Source organism: Miscanthus floridulus, chromosome 18, assembly GCF_019320115.1.
Source record: "Miscanthus floridulus cultivar M001 chromosome 18, ASM1932011v1, whole genome shotgun sequence".
In the NCBI taxonomy this organism is placed as follows: Eukaryota; Viridiplantae; Streptophyta; class Magnoliopsida; order Poales; family Poaceae; genus Miscanthus; species Miscanthus floridulus.
In genome coordinates this window covers 25,545,409-25,552,329 of record NC_089597.1, presented here as the reverse complement: position 1 = coordinate 25,552,329, position 6,921 = coordinate 25,545,409, and positions in this window count along the sequence as shown.

Here is a 6,921-nt window from a genome sequence, read left to right as displayed (position 1 = left end):
TAAGGATGAACTATTTGACATGCTAGAAGATGCTAGAGAACACTTTGATATCAAGAGAAGGGAATGCAAAAGCTTGCGTAAGGAACTAAAAGCCCTTAAGCAAGCCTTTGATGAGCTCAATGCATCTCATGAGAGGCTAGAGGAAGCCCATGAAAGCTTGGCAAGGCTTACAAAAAGCTTGAAAAGGCTCATTCCTCTTTGCTTGATGAGCAAAATAAAAAAACATGTTGAAACTTGCAATGTAGGCTTGACTTGTGATATAATTGATGAATCATTATCTATGCCTATCATTGTTGCTCCCACTAATCCTTCTTGTAGTACTTCTACTTCCACCTCATCTAGTAGTGATGGTTTCACTTGTGATGCCTCACTAATGGTTGAGAATGAGAACCTCAAGAAGGAGGTCAATAAGCTCACTCACACCTTGGCTAAGGCCTATGGTGGTGAGGACCGCTTGCTTATGTGCTTGGGTAGCCAAAGAGCTTTTTTATACAAAGAGGGATTGAGCTATACCCCCAAGAAAGGCAAGGCAACCTTTGCTCCTCATAAGACTAATTTTGTGAAGAACAATGGTCGGTTTTGCACTAGTTGCAAGCAAGTTGGTCATAAAGAGCATGCATGCAAGAATAAGAGCAAAAATGCTAATGTATCCTTAATTAAGCTTGATTCTTTCTATATGCTTACCAAGGGTGCAAATGGTATAAAGGCTAAGTTCATTGGTAACCATGGATGGGCTCAAAGAAGAAAGCCATTTGGGTGCCAAAGAGCTTGGTCACTAACCTTCTAGGACCCAAGCAAGTTTGGGTACCTAAAAAGAATTGATCTTCTTTTGTAGGTCAATTACAAAGCCGGAGAAAGACATTAAGTTCTTGATAGTGGGTGCACTCAACACATGACCGTGATGCAAGAATATTCAACTCAATCAACACCAATGGCAATGATGGTTATGATAGTATCACATTTGGTGACAATGGCAAAGGCAAGGTCAAAGGGCTTGGTAAGATTGTAATATCCAATGACATGAGCAGATCCAATATATTGCTAGTAGAGAGCTTGAACTTTAATTTGCTATCTGTGGCTCAATTATGTGATCTTAGATTCAAATGCATATTTGGGGTAGATGATGTAGAGATCATAAGTGTAGATGGCTCTAACTTGATCTTCAAAGGCTTTAGATATGAGAATCTATACTTGGTTGATTTCAATGCTAGTGAAGCTAGATTATCTACATGCTTGTTCACTAAGTCTAGCATATGATCTTGAGGAAGTTTATGATGTTGAATTTGATAAAACCAAGGGTTCACAAGAAGAGAATGGAAACTTAGAAGATGTTAAAGGCATTCAACTTTCAAATGCCATGAAGAACATGGATGTTGTTGAATTGAGGCATAGGCAAGTGAATGATGATGAAGATGATCAAGTGCAAGTGCTCTCTAACTCAAATGTGCAAGATGATACAAATCAAGCTAGTACAAGTGGCTCTCATGATAATGAACAAGATCAAGTGGCTAGTACATCATCTCAACCTAATGATCAAGCAAGTGCAAGCTATCAAGTTCTAATCCTCCAACCAACCAATGTTGCAAGGGATCATCCATTGGACACTATCATTGGTGATATTTCAAGAGGTGTGCAAACTAGATCAAGATTGACTTCATTTTATGAGCATTTCTTATTTGTGTCATCCATCGAACCAAAGAAGATAGATGAAGCATTAAAGGATATTGATTGGGTAAATGCTATGCATGAAGAATTGAATAACTTCACAAGAAATCAAGTATGGGAATTAGTAGAGAGACCAAAGGGACACAATGTGATTGGAACCAAATGGATCTTTAGAAACAAGCAAGATCAAGATGGGATAGTAGTAAGAAACAAAGCAAGATTGGTAGCACAAGGCTATACACAAGTTAAAGGTCTTGACTTTGGAGAAACATATGCCTCGATTGCTAGATTGGAAGCAATTAGAATCTTGCTATCCTATGCTTGTGTCCAAAATATCAAGCTCTATCAAATGGATGTAAAGAGTGCATTTCTCAATGGTTACATCAATGAAGAAGTATATGTTGAACAACCTCCTAGTTTTGAAGATGACAAGAAGCCCGATCATGTGTACAAATTGAAGAAGGCATTGTATGGCTTGAAGTAAGCACCTAGAGCATGGTATGAGAGATTGAGGGACTTCCTACTCTCTAAAGGGTTCATGATGGGCAAGGTTGACACCACTCTTTTCATCAAGAAGATTGGAAAAGATTTATTTGTATTGCAAATCTATGGATGACATCATATTTGGATCAACAAATCAAGACTTTTGTGATGAGTTTGGAAAGATGATGGCTAATGAGTTTGAGATATCCATGATTGGAGAGTTGAGTTACTTCCTTGGTCTTCAAATCAAATAATTAAAGAATGGTACATTTGTGAGTCAAGGTAAGTATATTAAGGACATGGTCAAGAAGTTTGGCATGAGTGATAACAAAGCTATTAGCACACCAATGGGAACAAATGGCAACTTGGATAGTGATGCAAGTGACAATATGGAGGATCAAAAATTGTATCAGTCTATGATTGGAAGCCTACTCTATGTGACCGCATCAAGGCCGGATGTCATGTTTAGTGTATGCATGTGTGTAAGATTTCAAGCCTCACCAAGAGAAAGTCATTTGAAGGCTACAAAGAGAATATTGAGGTACTTGAAGCAAACACAAAATGTTGGTTTGTGGTATCCCAAAGGAGCAAAGTTTGAGCTAGTTGGTTACTCCAACTCAGATTATGCGGGATGCAAGGTTGAAAGAAAGAGCACCTTGGGTACATGTCAATTGTTGGGAAGATCACTTGTTTTATGGTCATCAAAGAAGCAAAATAGTATTGCATTATCAACCGCCGAAGCCGAATACATATCCACCGGTAGTTGTTGTGCAGAAGTACTTTGGATGAAGGCTACTTTGAGTGACTTTGGAATCAAGTTCAAGAAAGTGCCATTGCTATGTGACAATGAGAGTGCAATCAAGTTGACCAACAATCTGGTTCAACATGCAAGAACAAAGCACATTGATGTCAGCCACCATTTCATAAGAGATCACCAACAAAAAGGTGACATTTGTATTGAGAGTGTAGGCACCGAAGATGAACTTGCCGATATATTTACCAAGCCATTAGATGAGAAAATGTTTTAAAAGCTAAGGAATGAGTTGAACATATTGGATTTCTCAAATATGTGTTGATGCACCCCCCATTTATATGGCATGCCTCTCATTCGAGCAATCCAAGGTAAAAGTTGATTGGCATGACATACATCCTTGCTAAGGACATGTTTAGTGCATCTAGTCATCTCTCACATTAAATAGGCTCATTCATGAAAATCAAATGAATTTGATGATTGTATGGTACCACTATTACTTCTATGCTTATTTTGATCTAGTGGTAGCATATGACATGTTTGTGGGCTTGTAAACCTAGTGTTTGATCTAGAAAATGAGCTCTAAGTATTTAACTCAACATGGTACAGGATAACCCTTATTTGGAGATATGAAGAAGCTTGTCCTTGGATCAAACCTGATGTAGACTAGGCCCGATCTTCCGAAAAGTATGATAGCGTCGATTGATGAAGACTCGACGTTCATGATCTAGGCTTTGATCCAAGACTGATTTGGACCCCCACAGCCGCTACACCACTGCTCTGTTGGTTATCAACCACACGAACGTGATTAACCTTGCCGAGAAGGCTTTCCTACAAGCGAATCGAGAACACAAGAAGAATGGGTTGAACGCAATCTGAAATTGCAAATAAATATGAGGCTTAAGATAACGAGGAGTTTAAGTCTTTATTCGAAAGGACTAATCACCACAGGCGAACAAGATCAAGAACTGGGGCCCTGGTTCACAGCAGCAGCCTTGGCGGCATAGTTGCAGCAAAATGATGTCTATTTTACGAGGAAATCAAGCACTAAATAAAACCCAAACCCTAAGGAGAGCGATGGCTGTTATTTATAGATTCTTGGGCATCACCCCCCTGGACGCGCCCCCTAATGAGCCTAAACACGATACACGGTCCAACGGACCAAAAGACGGTGTCGCAGCACCCTGACAGATTCTGGATATTTAAAAAGGCTCTCCTCCAAACAATCTAGGTTACACAAAACATCAAATTCAATGTAACCCAAAGTATATAAAAAAGACAACAGTTTGAGCTCATCAGTTTTAGTAGCAATATGAATAACATGTTTATTTTTAGCACAAGTGACTGGTTCCAAAACATGTAAAACTGAAGCATCATCAACCAATGCATCTTTATCACAAGGAACATTAAGCAAATTATCATGGGACAAAGATAAATCAAGAGAGGGTTCCACTAACAATTGCTCTATGATAGCATGATTTATGAAAAAAATTAGTACATTAAGACAATTTTCACCTTCCGTGAATGTAGCACCATGGGCATTACCTGTGTTTTCAACAGGAGTAATAGGTGCATTGTGAAGTGATGGTTCTGAATTTGCATATGAGGTTGTGAGCTCCTCATTTTCTTCCATGTCATCCTCTCGCTTATGTACATTATCCTACAGAAGGTTAGTCATAGCAAGAGGAATAATAACAGACTCTTCCTCTAAATGGTGCACCTCATCATATGAAGTCAAAACAGGAGGTGGATTAACAAAGGTTTCTTGTATAAGAAGTTTCGTATCATTCCAAGTTTAAGGTTTATCAGAAGGATCTAAAGACTCCCACTAAGATAAAGCAAAATGTCGCAAAACACTAACTGTATTTTTTTACCTTCCTCCTTTGACACATAAAGCGAGTAGCAAATATGTTATCTATGGCAATTTCTCACTCGATGTACTCATCAGCACCTATACCATCATAAGTCGGTGGATACGAACAACCTGTCATTGTTAGAAGACAGCAAAAGATAATACAAAAGTATTATCTCTACCAACTACTTAGGTTGTGGATAAGGAAAAATAAGACACTCAACTCTCAAGCGTCTTACCACGGTCTTACAAGTGTTCTTACCAAAGCAACAGGCGGTGCAATCGGTCGGTGACTGTGATACCATTGTAGCTTGAGTGTAACAGTTGCAAGGCGAACCTGTACTTGGTTAGAAAAAAGTGGAGCTTGGACAGGCATAATATAGTAGCAAGGAATAGCAAAATTCACAACTGAATAGCAAAGCTAAATAAGTATCCCAAGTACTTGTCTTAGTTGCTGGCCTACTCATGTTCCAAGTACTAGATGTATTAAGTGATGTGAACAACAGGAATATGATTAGGAACAAGGCAGAAATTAGCACACACAAACACAGCTCAAATGACGCTCTCTATGTGCTTCTCTAGATATTGTTTCACTTTTGCCCCTCTTTTTTCTCTATTTTTGAGCTGTCATTGTTTTTTTGGGATTCTTTGACTTTTTCTTTTTCTTTTTTGATATTTTTTCTTCACTTAGGAGCACAAAAGAAGTAACCACAGAAAATATGAGCCTAAACAAGTGAAAGACGTGGCATGTGGAAATTTCAAAAGACGTTCTCAAAATTGACAAAAAGCTTATGACCACGAAAAGAACATCTTGTGATCAATTTTTTACCAAAATAAAAATCTCCGACCCCGGCAAGGCAAGAGATGGATGGATCCAAAAAATTTTCTGATCGATTTTGATATATGGAACGTCGAAATCCGAGTTCGTATGCGAAAACTAGACTAGTTTTACAAACTGACTCCGAATTAGAGGACAAAACGGGAACAATGCGCGCAAAATTGGTCACGGCAGCAAAGATTTGATGGAAACAGTGAAGACAAGTATAACAAATTAGATGGCATGGACTAGGGTTTGATGGATATAAAGGAAACACAGGAAGACTTGAAGGTATTCATGGATTATGATGAAAAAAAGGAAAAAATATAAATTGGACTAAAAATGATCTAAAACCAGCAACCAGAGCTTGACCTATGGCACAAACTCAACCACGCGACAAAGAGACGAAATTGCATGGCACAATGAGGCTATAGGACAAGGAATATGTGGCGGTGTATATTTTTTTGGTTTTTTGTGGACTATTGGTAATACAAAAACAGTAACAATCTAAAAGAAAAAAATAAAGTTATACCTAACGGGCAATAAGGTCTCTGATACCACTTGATGTAGACTAGGCCCGATCTTCCGAAAGGTATGATAGCGTCGATTGATGGAGACTCGACATTCATGATCTAGGCTTCGATCCAAGACTGATTCAGACCCCCACAACCGCTACACCATAGCTCCGTTGGTTATCAACCACGCGAACGCGATTGACCTCGCCGAGAAGGCTTTCCTGCAAGCGAATCGAGAACACAAGCAAGAACAGATTGAACACAATCTGAAATTGCAAATAAATATGAGGCTTAAGATAACGAGAACGAGTTCAAGTCTTTATTCGAAAGGACTAATCGCCACAGGCAAACAAGATCAAGAACTAGGGCCCTGGTTCACAGCAAGCAGCTTTGGCAGCACAGTTGCAACAAAATGATGTCTGTTTCACGAGGAAATCAAGAACTAAACAAAACTAAAACCCTAAGGAGAGTGATGGCTGCTATTTATAGAGTCTTGGGCGTCACCCCCTGGACGTGCCCCCTAATGGGTCCAAACACAACACACGGTCCAACGGACCAAAAGACGGTGTCGCAGCACCCTGGCAGATTCTGGACGCTGACTTGTTTCGATGATTCCTGTTGATTCCGAAGGTCTTTTGATATGAGACCACTTGTATTGGCTTCCTTATCAAATTAGCTTTCCAACCATATGTGGATCATCGAAAACAGAGTCCGGATGCGTTATGGGTGACCAATTTAAGGCAGACTGGTCCTAGACTCCGAGACGGGCTCGAACTTAAGTTGCTTTGGGCCTCCACCTCGGGGACTCAAACCGAATTAGTCTTGGGCCTTCTTCTTG